Source organism: Zalophus californianus, chromosome 3, assembly GCF_009762305.2.
Source record: "Zalophus californianus isolate mZalCal1 chromosome 3, mZalCal1.pri.v2, whole genome shotgun sequence".
NCBI classification, from domain to species: Eukaryota; Metazoa; Chordata; class Mammalia; order Carnivora; family Otariidae; genus Zalophus; species Zalophus californianus.
The window spans coordinates 31,564,323-31,578,645 of record NC_045597.1 but is presented as its reverse complement, the minus strand read 5'-3'; the positions used below and the strand labels follow the sequence as shown (position 1 = coordinate 31,578,645).

At 39.8% G+C, this 14,323-nt stretch overlaps 1 protein-coding gene across 14 annotated transcripts in view; it reads left to right on the top strand.

Moving 5' to 3' along the window:
- The window catches only part of LMO7 (LIM domain 7), a 126,608-nt gene that overhangs the window by 52,438 nt on the left and 59,847 nt on the right, over positions 1-14,323 (top strand). The window lies entirely within an intron of this gene.

Below are 14,323 nucleotides of genomic sequence, written 5' to 3'. Positions count from 1 at the left end.
GTGTGTTTTTTTAACCAATTACTCTTCTTTGCAGATGTAAAATAGGAGTGCATGCTCTGAGGAAATTGTAAGGTGGATGCGTCAAAAGTAACTTGCTAGAATCTCCTGAGCAGTATTCCTTTAAAACCAGAAGGTGTTGACTTTTCAGAACATCAGTTCTGTGCTTCTTGCTTCTTGAAACATTCTGTTCTGTGGACCCGAAGCGTGTTTTTATGCTTAAGTGTTCTCTTCTGGATCCCTGGGAGTGTTGGTGCTTATGGAGTGTTAAGTAATAAACTCAATGACTTTCTCCGTCCTTTAGATCCCTGGACCAAGACCTCCTGAGAGCCAGCTCAGTGTGCTGTGACAGCAACAAGTCAAGTGCATTTTTATGGTGCCCTCTTAAGCATGCCTAAGCACAGTGAAGCATGTGAGGTTTATTCAGTGCACACTTGAAAATCATTGGCAGGAGTTCCAGGCTTTTCGCTTAATTTTGAGTTTCTCCGTGCTTTTTGTTCTAAATTCTAGTTGGGTGAGTCTAGAGGAATTATGTTTCATTTTAACTTCCTTTTTCAGAGAAGTTGCTAAACTAGTTGAAGCTGTAGTTTCAGTTAAAGATGTTTTCAGTTTTCTATATTTATAGGGCAGTGGCTCTCAATCATTAGCATGCATCGGGATCCCTTGGAGGGCTCAGAAAGCCACCTTACTGGACCCCAACCCCAGTTGCTGATTCCATAGGTATGGAGTAGGACTTGAGATTTTTTTTTTTTATTTCCAACAAGTTCTAAGGTACATTGGATGCTGCTGGTCTGGAGACCATGGTTTGAGAACTTCTATTGTAGGGAATAAACCAATGAGAACTACTCCAAAGAGAGGGTATGTGAAATTGTTATCCTAAGAATATTTTTACCTCAGGTTATATTCTTAACAAAACCCCTATTATATGAATAATGTTTATACCAAGAAAAAGATTAGTCCTCAGAGTTCCTTTGGAGGTGGTGATACAAGTACTTAAGTATATTAACATTAGTAACGTACGCAAGTGGATGAATAATGGTATGGCTTCATATTCATGGAGTTATTTTCCGTATACCCAATAGTTCATACCCATATGAGCTATTGGGTCTCCAGAGTGGTGGTGTTTTCGGGTAATGGCATTGTCCTGTGGGACTTTACTGGAAATCGACATTTAAGAATTAGATATGTGACAGATTCTGGGCATTTAGGCTGAAGGAATGGCATATTTGGCTCTTCAGCAAGAATTAACAGGTCCTGACTTTCTTGACTGAAGTCAGAGAATAGGTTGGGATACAACAGGAAATGGCTGAAAGATGGAAATGGGGCGCGTAACTAAAATTAAGTTCAAGATTAAAGCCTGGGAGCCCTTTATTTTAATGGGGATGAGAGGGAGTAAATGACATAGTCAAATGCCCCCTTAAAAATGATTCTGGGTACTTGGATAGGTTTTTAGAGAGAAGCTGAAGTGTCTGTTTTAAATACTGAACCAGAGCTGAATTGCATTCTATCTCTGAATTCATAGCATTCACAGTCTAGTGGAAGAGACCGCAGGGGAGACGTCCATGGTACATGATAGTATAGTGGAATGTTCTAAAAGCAGTCTGCATTGGGTATACGTGGGATCACATGGGAGGGGCCTCTAGGAGAATATAGGAAGTCTTCAGAGGCAATTGAAATGTGAGCTTAATCTGAGAGAATAAGTAGCTCAAAAGAAGGGGAGAATAGTCAGGAGACTTCTAGAAAGAGAAAACCTATTGTCTCCCATGTAGAGATGGGAGAGAATTCTAAGGATGTTTCATGGAGAGAATGTTGGGTTTGTGCTGGAGCAGGTCAAGAAATGAGGTGACTAAAAGTGGCCAGAGCGTGAGTGCAAATGCCACACTTGGATTTTACTCAAGGGAGATAAGCCATAAAAAATAAGGATGTTAAGGAAGGACATAGAGCATTCCGTTTTAGGAAGGTTCTTCAGTCACCTCCATGAAGGAGGAGGGGGAGGTGTGGAGAAGACTGAGGACAGGAAATAGGTCTGAGAAGCAAGAGATGAAGACAAGAGATGTTTAGGAGCTAGAATTGATAGGATTTGGTGGGTAGGGAAGTGAGTTTGAAGGAGAAGGAGCTGTTTGAATTAATTAGGGCTTAGCTTTCTGGCTCTGAAACTTAGCCCTTCGCCGGGTCAGAAAACATGGAAGAATGAACAGGATTGCGGATTAGATGATACATGCATTGGAGAAAAACTTACTAAATTTGACATTCTGAGCTGGGATAATGCTAGTGGGAATAGGGCACATCTGAGAAAAGTTGTCTGGGAAGTACTAGCTGAATTTGGGTTGGGCTAAATATGGTGAAGGTGGGGAGGGGGGAAAAGAAAGAGCTCCTTAGGTTCTTTAGTCTCAGAAATTTCAAAAAGGAATTTGCAAATAAAATGGGAAAATTGAAGTTGATTGCAATAAATGCCAAGTAGTCTGAAGGATATTGCATTGAATGTATATTGACCTTGAAAGTTAATTGAAAGGCAAAGTTAGATTAATCTGAATTTGAAAGCCACTTATGTTATTCCTTTGAAGTATGTCCATTCTTTCTCAGTGGTTTATATAGGATGATTGGTGATACTTTGATAATATTCTGAAATTTCAAGTGTTATGTGGAAGGCTGAATAGGAAATGGAAACTCTGTCACAGGTGGTATATGTAAATGGAAAAGTTTTAAATAATGCACGATGTTGGCTTTCTAATAAAAGAGGTAGCTTTATACAAATTGCAAGAAAGATAAACCATGAAATATTAAATTAAAAATAATTTTTTAGGAGGCACCTGGGTGGCACAGTGGGTTAAGTGTCCGACTCTTGGTTTAAGCTCTGGTCAGGATCTCAGGGTCCTGGGATTGAGCCCTGCATTGGGCTCCATGCTCAGTATGGAGTCTGCCCCCCCCCCCCGCCTCTCTCTCTCTCCCCCTCTCTCTCTTCCTCCCTCTCCCTCCCTCCCTCCCTCCTGCTCATGCTGTTTCTCTCTGTAAAATAAATAAATAAAATCTTTTAAAAAAACACAAATTTTTTTGGATAGTCAGTTCCTCAGACTTCATTTATTTCTACTCAGGAGGTAGATTGGTTTTGCTTTTATGCGTCTTGAGAGTTTTGGAAGATATATTAAGAAAGAGAAATTCCCCATTATCTTACTCCTTTTTCTAATGTCACCTCTAATACTTATATATTTGTAATTTTGCTATGGGACAGATGTCTTTGTGGATTTTCACATGAATGTAGTGACAGTTCAGCTGTGAATGGAGTTTTGTTGACACAAATTATGTGCAGGTAGCACTGTCGGCCATGGTTGCTGTGGATGAAGGTTAAAATGGACAATAGGAATAGGTGCCCTTTTTTTTTTTTTTTAGCCAAATGATTCTCCTATTGCTTTGAGTTGGCTTTTAGGGGAGATAGATTTGGGCTTGAATTATAGCTATATAGGAAAACTTCTAGAAAGTCACTTAATCTCAATAAGCTTTGGTCCCTTATCTGGAAAATGGGGATAGCACTGACTATAGAGCTATATTGAAGGGAAATCTAAGCTGCCTATGAAATGCGTAGAGCAATGCTGATGTAGGACATGTGTTAGTGTCCTGTGGCCACTGTTTAGTGACTTAAAGCAACACAAGTATATTTTTTTCATGGTTCTGGAGGTCACATGTCTAAAATGAGTCTTCAGGGACTCAAATCAAGGTGTCAGCAGTTCAGGTTCTTTCTTGAGGCTCTAGAGGGAGAATCTGTTCTTTGCCTCTTTGACTTTTAGAGGCAGAAGGCATTCCTTGGCCGCTGGCTGCACACTCCAGTCTCTGCCTCTGTGGTCCCATCCCCTTCTCCTCTAGTAGTCAAGCCTTCCTCTTCTTCTCTCTCATCAGGACACTTGGGATTACCTTTAGGGCCCAACTCGATAATCCAGGATATCTCCTCCTCTCAAAATCCTTAACTTAATCACCTGCAAAATCCTTTTTGCCATGTAAGGTAATGTTTGCAGATTTCAGGGATTCGGATGTGGACATTTTGGGAGAAGGGGATGTTTGTTATTCAGTCTGTGATAGTACTCAAATTTTCAATATTGTGAACAGAAAATAAAGAAATAGAGATGGAATATTTGTGTTTAAGTTAGGAAAATCTGTAATAGTACGTTATGAAATATCAATATACAATATATTTTATATACAGATGTATTTTATTTTATTTTTTTTTAAGATTTTATTTATTTGACAGAGAGAGAGAGACAGCGAGAGAGTGAGCACAAGCAGAGGGAGTGGGAGAGGGAGAAGCAGGCTTCCCACTGAGCAGGGAGCCCCATGCGGGGCTCGATCCCAGGACCCTGGGACCATGACCTGAGCCGAAGGCAGATGCTTAATGACTGAGCCACCCAGGCACCCCTACAGATGTATTTTAAAGACTGTACCTGGCCATTCTGGATTGCATGAAAAACAGGACCTCATATATTATTAGATAATAGCTTAAATAAGGTTTAATTGGAGGGCCATGTAAGTTGGTCAGACTTTATAGGACACATTTTAATATGACTGTGATAGAGAAAAATGAAGATCTGATGCATTCTTTCTTTTTTTTTTTTTAAGATTTTATTTATTTATTTGACAGAGAGACATAGCAAGAGAGGGAACACAAGCAGGGAGAGTGGGAGAGGGAGAAACAGGCTTCCTGCCAAGCAGGGAGTCCAACGTGTGGGGCTCAATCCCAGGACCCTGGGATCATGACCTGAGCCAAAGGCAGACACTTAACAACTGAGCCACCCAGGCGCCCCCTGATGCATTATTTCTTACCACTTGAAATGTGAAGGATAAGCAAGCTTGAATGCATTTTTCCAGGGTAATGAGAACTCTGACTCCTAGCTTATACTAAGTTGTAATTCTTTGAGCATTTGGTATGTATTTGCTGAGTGTCCGTTACGATGCAGGCACTGAGTTAGGTCTTGCCCTTGGATCTAATAGTAAGTTTTTCATGAACTTCTCAGGTGTTTAGTCATTGCTTGGCTGTTTCCTTTGCTCACATATTTGATATCTTTTTCTAGATTGCAGTAATTAAATGATGTTTTCCACTAATTTTCAGCCCATGGGAACCTTGAGTGTGCTTTATTTGATTAAGAGGAGTTAGTTAAATTCTTAGATCCTCTAAGACAGTGGTTCTCACTCAACCATGGGCGCTTTTGCCCCCCAGGGGACATTTGGCAATATCTGGAGACATTTTTGATTGTCATGGCAAGTCTGAGTGGAGTGCTGCTGGTGGATAAGGCCAGGAATGCTGTTTGACACCCTACAATGCACAGTATCATTCCCCCATAATGAGGAACTATCCAGTTCAAAATGTTAATGCTGCCAAGGTTAGAAACCCTCCTACTCTAAATTTATATTGCCTCCATGAACCTTTGGATTAAATAAAATTGTGGAAAAATTAAGGTTTTTTTTTTTTTTTCTATCTTGGAATTGCTCCAGTAAACATTAGATAAAGAGAGGCTTATCTAAAACAGGCAAAATTTAGGACTAAAATGGTAAAATTGGGCTAGGGATTTTTTTTTGAAGGGGAAACAGTACTAATTTTTCCCATAGTGGAAATTAAAATTTTGAAACAAGTATTAGTTAGAGGCAAGGGAGAATAATTTACTTCTAAGCAATATGGGGACTTTTGAATGTGTAGGATGAATAAATAGTTTAGTATGTTTTGACAACATGGAATTGTACCAAATGCACACATAGCACATTTAGTGTAAATTACAGCTGAGGAATTAGCAGTATGATAGCTTACTAATAATGTATGTGCTCTTATGCTTTGCTACCAGGAATGTTCATGTGTATCAGAAAAGAAATACATTTTTACATGCTAGGCACTTTAAATATATCTCAATTGGGGTGCCTCAGGTCATGATCGCAGGGTGGTGAGATTGAGTCCACTGAGTTGGGATCCATGCTCATTGGGGAGTCTGCTTCCTTCTCTCTCTCTGTCCCTCTCTCCCTCTGCCCCTCCCCCCACTTGCTCTCTCTTTCTCTCTAAAATAAGCATATATATGTGTGTGTGTGTGTATAAATTTTCACAAATTTAAAGGTATTATATATATTTATATATCACAAATATATAAAGATATAGCTTTTTTCTTTAATATAAGAAAATGTGCCTTCAGGAAACCAAAAGATTTTTCCCATTTCGTCTTATTTGTGCTTAATTTATAATCTTACTTATTTATAGTTGATGAGTACTTGTTTTACAGAAACTATACTCATAAAGGCTTAGCAGAGGTGAAGTACAGGAAATCTATAATTTGCAGTTCTCTCACTCCGAGAATTATCGTGATATATTTCATTTACTTAGAAGTCTTCTATCAAGTGCTCTGGTGGTTTTCCATGTGTGGAATCCCATAATGTGTTATATGTTCAAGATAGTGGAACACATAGCTAAACTTTTGCTGAAAAGATGGTAATAGGGAGCTTCTGACATTGTCTCTGGGAGACAGATTTACACAGGATATAGTTATTGCCATAGATAGGTTTTGAGCCAACACTTTGAGAGAATATTGAGAGACCTATTTCAGGATAATATAGAGACAATTATTTTTTCATAATTAAGAAAGAAGTAAATTATTTTAAAAATATATGATGGTGGAAAGTGTGAATGCACTAATACCCAAACACGGTCTTAGTCTATGGATTTTAGTTTATGGAAAGTATGGATCACATCAAGTCTTAATAGTTTTATGACTGGGAAATTTTAAGCTTTTGGAGTCCCAATTTCCTACTTAGTAATCATTAGATGCTTCTGGGGATTAAAGGAGATAATGTATAATAATCAATACAATGATTAATATAAAGTGCTTGATAAAGGCAATTATTTTAATATACATTATATAATTAAGCATAAAGTGAGCCTAAAGCAGAACACAGTTGCAAAATACTTCATAATACCAGTGTCTCTTAAGATTTAATAACAATTGTGCCAAAAAATATGAAAAAAAATTTCAAACTTTAAGTAAAATGGATCTATTGTTGCAGGACATCTCAGAACTTTAATTTGCTTTTGTGTATACTTGAGAAGAAAATAGACAACACTTCACAAAAAAATTTTCCACCTTAAATCCTGTTAAAATTTGCCCATCTTCTCCTGTATAATGGTACACAGTTTGAGAGACACTGACTTTGAAAGTGCCTCACCTAGCACGTTCCAGTATCATGATACTGGAAGATTTATGCTTATAGTTGATTTTCACATTGATGTTGAGCATGGGTTTGAGCATCTAGAAGGACACCTGAGATATGTAGTTCAGTATTCTCCTAAATTGTATCTTTAGGACGTCAGTGGTTTTGACAAGATTTTTGTTGAAAATTCCTTCTTTTCCCAGCAATTCCTCAGCTCTTCTCTCAACAGCATTTTTTGACCCTTTTGTCCCCTCTCCCTTCTTCCCTTACTCCTGGCATGCCCCTCTCCCCATCACACGGGGTGGGCCTCTGTCTACTTTGCTGGTTTCTCCTCTACTTCTTAACCCTTGTGTGTTGGGTTTTCCAGAACTCAGGCCCTAGACCTCTTCTCATCTACCCTTATTTTCTAGGTGATATTATTTTAGCATTATGACCTTACATTTCATCTCTATGCTGACAGTTCCCCAGATTATATCTCCAAGCTAGATTCCTAGCTTGAACACCTTACTTCTGTGCCTAATTACCAATTATTTCCCATTTCTACTTTGTCTGGTCATGATGGGTACTCAGTCCCACATTGAGAATTGCCTGTTTTTAGGTTGCAGTCTAACAGGGAATATACATGTGTGAGGCTCCAGTGTGAAATCAGCCGTATGTGATAGCAAACATTCCATAAAATAGAAGAGAATTACAAAGAATCTGTGGTTTTGAGAGTTAGAGAGAAAGCCCACCTTTCAGCCTCAGTGTCATTTTTGAAGTGATGTCAGTGTCTTCGGATGCATGCGGTTTTATTCCTTTCTTAGTAGCGTGTGGGAGGGTGTGAAATTTAATAAATTATTTTTAACAAGAAGTACTTACTTGATTGTCATGTTTGGAAAAAGCATTTTACATTGCTAGGGCAAAGACTGTTGAATTTCCAAGAGTTTTTTCTCACATAGGTAAGTTCAGAAATCACGGGTTTATCTCTTTGTGCTAATTACCTCCAGGTTTCATGCTGTTTTCCCAAGAGTCATTTTTACAGTTTCTACATTCAGGTGGAACTGCATTTTGCAACTATGGGAGATGAAAATCTGTGAGTCACATGTGTCTAACATTGCTGGAAGATTGTCCACTGGAATGCAGTTTCATTTTTAGGGATGAAGGTGGGGGGAAAGGAAGAATTTCATTTTTTTTAAATGCAGCTTACTTGGAGAGAAGAAAAGAATAAGTGCGGTATTCTAAGAATTCATCTTGAACTTGTTACTCACAGGTGTTTTCCTCCTGCTTGACGCAGTCATTAGAGAAGGGTGCTGGTATTTGCTCTATATTAAATAATGCAGTGCATGAGCTTCCATTAATAGAAAAATCAAGCTGCTGTTAATAGAAAAAAGGAGCATTATTTGATCTATTCCTAAATTGCTTCTTTGACTCCTGCATTTGGAATAAAAACAAGCCATTTCCTCAAACAGTAGTGTTAGAATTTGTTTGTTATGTTTCTGAAAATTTCACTTAGTACTCTTTAGGGTTGCTCAGAGTTCCCTCCTTGCTCCCGTGACAGTAGAGGCGACTGTCTTGTTGCGTATATAAAAATGATGCCACTGCTGTCCTGAGAAGGACATCTGCTGTGAATTGTGTCCGCTGTCTCCCACTGCCACAAATGTGCCCCCCCCATGTCTGACAGATTGAAAGCGGTTGCTGTCCGCACACTTCTACTTGTGACCCCTTATGAAACCATGACTCAGGGCCTCATTTCTTGAAATATTTTTAAAGTTGTGAACAGGTGGCCAGACTTCATAGGCAACAACTGGAGGGCAGAGATTACTTAGTGGCTTGGAGAGCAACCAAGTATCTTGTGAGTCCAGTTTCTGTAACATCAGCCTGGTTTCCGAAGAGGCAACATCCAGATCAGCTGGTGCCAGGCAGGGCAGGGCCAGACTAACTCTAGAAGGGTTGGGTCCCTAGCAGGAATCCCCGTCTTACTCATTCTGGCAAGTTGCCTCAGGAAGTGGATGTGGATGCCTGGGGACAAAATCACCCAGTGAGTTGCAGTTGTTCTGAGGAACAAAGGTGGAAGCTTATTCTGGGCCAAGAAAGGAGGACTATAGGGCTGTAGGATTAGGGGCCAAAAGAAGGATGAGTATGTGTGGCAGGGAAGAGATGGGTGGGGTAGGAAGCTATACTTGAGCGCCATAGAGAATTCCAGATTCCTTATTAGCCAGCGAAACTTGGAGTGGCAGGTGAGACCACACTTCTCATCTTTCCTATTAGGATGCGGGGAAGTCTCCCCCCACCCCACCGCCGGTACCTGAGGGAAAAATAATGCCACTCTGTAAGACGTTCCAGCATGAATTTTTAATCATGTTTCCTTGATGATTCAGTGAGACAACTCTATTTTATCTTTACCAATTGGTGAAGGCTTGGAGAGGATGGGGGCTGGGATTTGGGGGAGGAAAGATGATTTTGGAGCATGGAATGTTCAGTTCTTTGGGGACTATGATATTGTGGCAGAGCATGAGGAGATTGGACCTTTCACTGTTGCAAATGAGGGAGTTGGTACCTTGAAGAAAAGGTGTATCGAGATATGGGGCAGGAACAGAGAGAATAGGTGTTTAAAACTATGAAATTTTACCTGATTTGGTGAAAAATCCTCTCCGTCTCTTGGTCCTTCATCTGCTGGACTGGCTTTGTGAGTGGCTTTAAGTAACTTCTACATAAACGCATTGAATTCAGGCCTGTGGCTGACTCCAGAGATACAACCGTGAGTCAGGCATGCTCCAGTGCTCTGCAGTCTACCGGAAGAGATGATGGGCAAGGCTGTGGTGGGCGGGCCCATGCATGTGGGCCGGGGTTAGCTCTTCGGATAAATAGAAGGTATTTGGAAATACTTTTGATGAAGTCCTAGAACACAGCTGGCTGCCCCAAGCTATAATAAAATTATAATTTCATCCTTTGTTCCCAAACTATGTTATCAGATATCAGGGAGATAGATTTTGGCCATGTAGGAACTTTTTGTTTTTTGGGTTTTTTTTTTTTCTGTGATTTTGAGCATTTGGACAATTTGAGGGTTGGCCAAGGCAGTTTCTGTTAGAAAAAGGACGGATCAGGAGGGCTGGCTTGATGCCAATATAGCTGTTTGGCCAGTGATAGTAATACCACAGCAGTTTGCCTTGCTCTTTGACCTTATTCTAGAAATATTTTCTTGTTCAAAGCTTTCTGTGGCAAGAGGGCAAAGAAAACATAGCATGAGAGTGTCTTGGATTGTGCTTCACAGAAATGTCTCTTCCAGGGAAACACGTTATGTGTGGTGAAACTGGACTGTCCTCTGGCCATTTCTCTTCCCCCACGCTGTTTGGTTGGGATGGATAATTGGAGGATAGTTTTGAAGTGTCTCCTTGACAGATCTGCTTCAGTTAAGCGCTTCTTAAATTCTCATTTAAGCCCAGCAAGACTGGTACGTTGTTCCTAGGTGGGACTATGAGACTTCCATACATGACCGAGTTCTCAGGGCTAGTCAAAGCGGAGCCAGAATTTGCCGCCAGAGGTGGGACCCCAGAGCCTGCCCCCTTAGCGAAGTTGGCTCTTCATGGAAGAACCTGGCATGGGGATCTCTGGAAGAGAGCTAGAACATCCATGTGGATTTTACTTCCCTTTGCTTAAAGGTGGTCCTCTTGATTGATGATACACACTAGTATTTTAAAATAGCTTCAGATAAAGAAAGGAGGAATCAGACCTAGAGCTTCCTGGTTAGAAATATACCAGAAGCTATTAGGATAAGGTAGTTACAGATGGATGTGTTCGCTGATGGGCTCACTTGAGAGGTTGTGCCTCTTTTCTTCCTGACCTCCGGCAGAAGGTTCTGAGGTCTGTGATTGGCATATGTTTTCTGGCCCTTTGTCAGGTTGCGAAGAAATTACCGGAGCTATTTCATTAACAGTGGAAGATTATATCTGCGTTATACTTGTGATTTTTTGAATATTAAATGCAATGTTCAAAAATTAATGTATGGAAAGGCTGGCAACATAGACAATGGAATAATTCTTTGAAACTATTAATGTTTCATCTCTATCCCTTTTTATGGTAAATTTGGGTTTCAAGGAAGGTTTAGATTCTTTGGCTTTTGTCTTTCCGAGCTCTGCTGGGAAGCTTTTCATTGCAGAGACTAGCACTTCATCTTTGTACTTAGCACTCTGAAGTTGGTCTTTTTGTTTTTGAACCTCTGCCTTTTTTTGACTTATTGATGTACAATTGTAAAGAATTCCCTTTTGTTGCAATTTTAAAGATAGTATTTTAAGAAAGAAGCCCCATTATGGGTATCAACACAATTTGAGTCAATTGGATATGTTTTAAGCAAGCTAGTGCAATTTAACTGTTGTTTGAGATCTTGAATATTTATTAGGAATCTCCTGAGCTTTTATCATTTTAGGCTTTCTCTTGCTAACTTACATTTCTGCACGCTAAATAAATATATTCAGTCAATATTTGAGAGCATCTGTGTACCATGCACTGTGCTAGGCATTGTTACTAAAATATTATGTGGCTGCCAGGTGGTAGACCTGTCCTAAGACACCTGGGATATGGCAATAAACAAAAACACAAAAATCCTTTTGGATTCTGGTGGAGGAGAGTCATAATGAATACGTGAAGTAGATGGTTAGAAGTACAAAAATAAAGCAGAGATGAGAGATAGGGAGTGTCAGACAGGCTGGTTGCAATTTTAAATATTTGGGTCCAGCATGGCTTCACAAGGAAGCATTTGTGTGCAGCGTGGTGAATAAGTGGGCCCTACCCTCACATCGCTTCTAGTCTAGTGATGACTGCTTCTTGATGAGTACTTACCATGAGGTTAGGGATTCTGCTAAGTGCCTGTGGACATTTTCTCCTAATCTACTAAACTGGGGAGCATTGTCCCCAGTTTCATCAGAAGGAAACGGAAGTTTGTGAGAGTGAAACTGCTCGGATGAACATAGTTAGCAGGATCTAGATCTGACCTGAAGCCCATGCTCTTAAACATGGCCTTATAGCTTGTTCACTTTTTTTTTTTAAAGATTTTATTTATTTATTTGAGAGAGAGAGAGAATGAGAGAGAGAAAGCACGAGAGGGAAGAGGGTCAGAGGGAGAAGCAGACTCCCCGCCGAGCAGGGAGCCTGATGCGGGACTCGATCCGGGGACTCCAGGATCATGACCTGAGCCGAAGGCAGTTGCTTAACCGACTGAGCCACCCAGGTGCCCTAGCTTGTTCACTCTTGAAATGTTTATGGAGGAATTAGCCAACTCTGTAGATTGGGCTTCCTTGTTTTTGGTTCTGTTGTGTTGGGCAGTAACTTGGTTGGCTCATGGAAAGTCGGTGTTAGCATGAGCTTCCCCTCAAGCCTGTTCTATTTAAAAGGCTTTGGGTTGGGCCCAGTGGCCACAGAAGGCAAAGAAGCCACGTGGTTACTGACTTCCATCCAGTGAGATGTATTTGTTACGTGTCGGAGATTGGCCTCTGTTGACTCTAGCAAATCATTGACTACTTGAATTCCTGGCACTGCATTTCAGTGATAGGATACTAATTTGGCTGGCCTACGTATCACTGTGTTCAAGAACACATCATAAATGCTCATACTTAGAAGGGAATGTACAGTGTGTAAAAGGTTACAGTGCCAAAGTTACTGCTTATTGTGTTTATTACAGAATAGACCATACCTTGTATTTATAGTGATTGCTTTATCGTAATAAATAGTAAATGGCAAAGGAGTGTGTTGGAATAGAAACCTTTATGGACGGATGTGGAAAGGAGGTCAGGGGTTCAAGAGCACTCTGTTGTTCTTTTGCCCTCAGTGTACTTATGATAGCATTCCACTCAAATCATCCCACTTTCAGTGGAATGGCAATTTTCAGCAATCTGTCCTTGGCATTGAGTATTAATGGTTCTTTTGTGCTTTGGCTAATTTAATTTCTGTGGTGTGTGTGTTGATCATTCTTCTAAAAAGAAGCTATCTATTTTACAACCCTATGTGTTATTTTTTATGGTCAGTTTTTAGTAATCACCCTCCATTAACTACTTCCAAAATTAAATCTTGATTTTTATAAGGTGATTTTACTTAGGAGATAAGCTATGATTTGAGCACTTAGGCTGTACAGTTTATTCTTTTAATTTACTTTTTTGAAGTGTACTATACATATATAAATGATATGCATTATAAGTGTACAATTCAAAGACTTCAGAGACAGAACACACTTGGGTAGCCAGCTTACAGTTCAAAATAAAGAGAAATATTAGTGTCCCCCTCCTTTTTCTAATCTTTCCACCATCCTTCCCCACAAGGGTAACCACTCTTTTAGCATCATATCTTTGTTTTTGTACTTCCTATGAATGAAAATGACAATCTGTACTGCTTGTGTCTGACTGCTTTGGCTTCTCATTGCTAGACTGAGTCATATGGTTACATGCAGTTGCGGATTGCTCATTCTTGTGGCCATATAATATTTCATTGTGGGTATTCCGTAATTTATCCATTCTGTTGTTAAAGACATATATGCAGCTGCCAGATTATTCTATTATGAAAGGTGCTTCCATAAACCTTCTCATATATGACTTTTGGTGAATATACGTAAGCATTTCTATTGAGTATATACCTGGGATTGGAATTCCTGGGTTCTAGAATACACATATACTCAGCTTTTATAATTATTACCAAATGGATTAAAAGTTAAAGTCGTTGCACCAATTTACATTTCCACAGTAGTGTGAGAACTTGTGGATTTTATTTTTGTCCTCTTTTGGCGTAGGTAGGACGTACATGTTGTTCTAAGGTCCATTTCCCTTCATGCTTGTTTTATAGAAAGGAATGGCCATTAGCTGTCTCACTGATTCTTTGAAAGTTAAGTTAAATGTTTGTGTCTTCATTCTCTCCCCTTTTTCTTTTCTGTATACAGGTCTTATATGTTAGATGTGTATTTTATGTCTCTCCTATATACACATGACATATATGTATATACATTTTATCTGGAAAATATACCACTTACAGACTTTTAGGCTAGAAAGCCACCTTAGAGGTCACCTGGTTCTGGTTTCTCCAGTCTCTGAATTAGCAACGATCTTGCTTCAGTGCGTCTGGTGACGGGAAGCACATTAGTTTCGGGTGACCCCTTGTTAAATAACTGATGTTGCTTCTTCAATACTGTGGTGACATC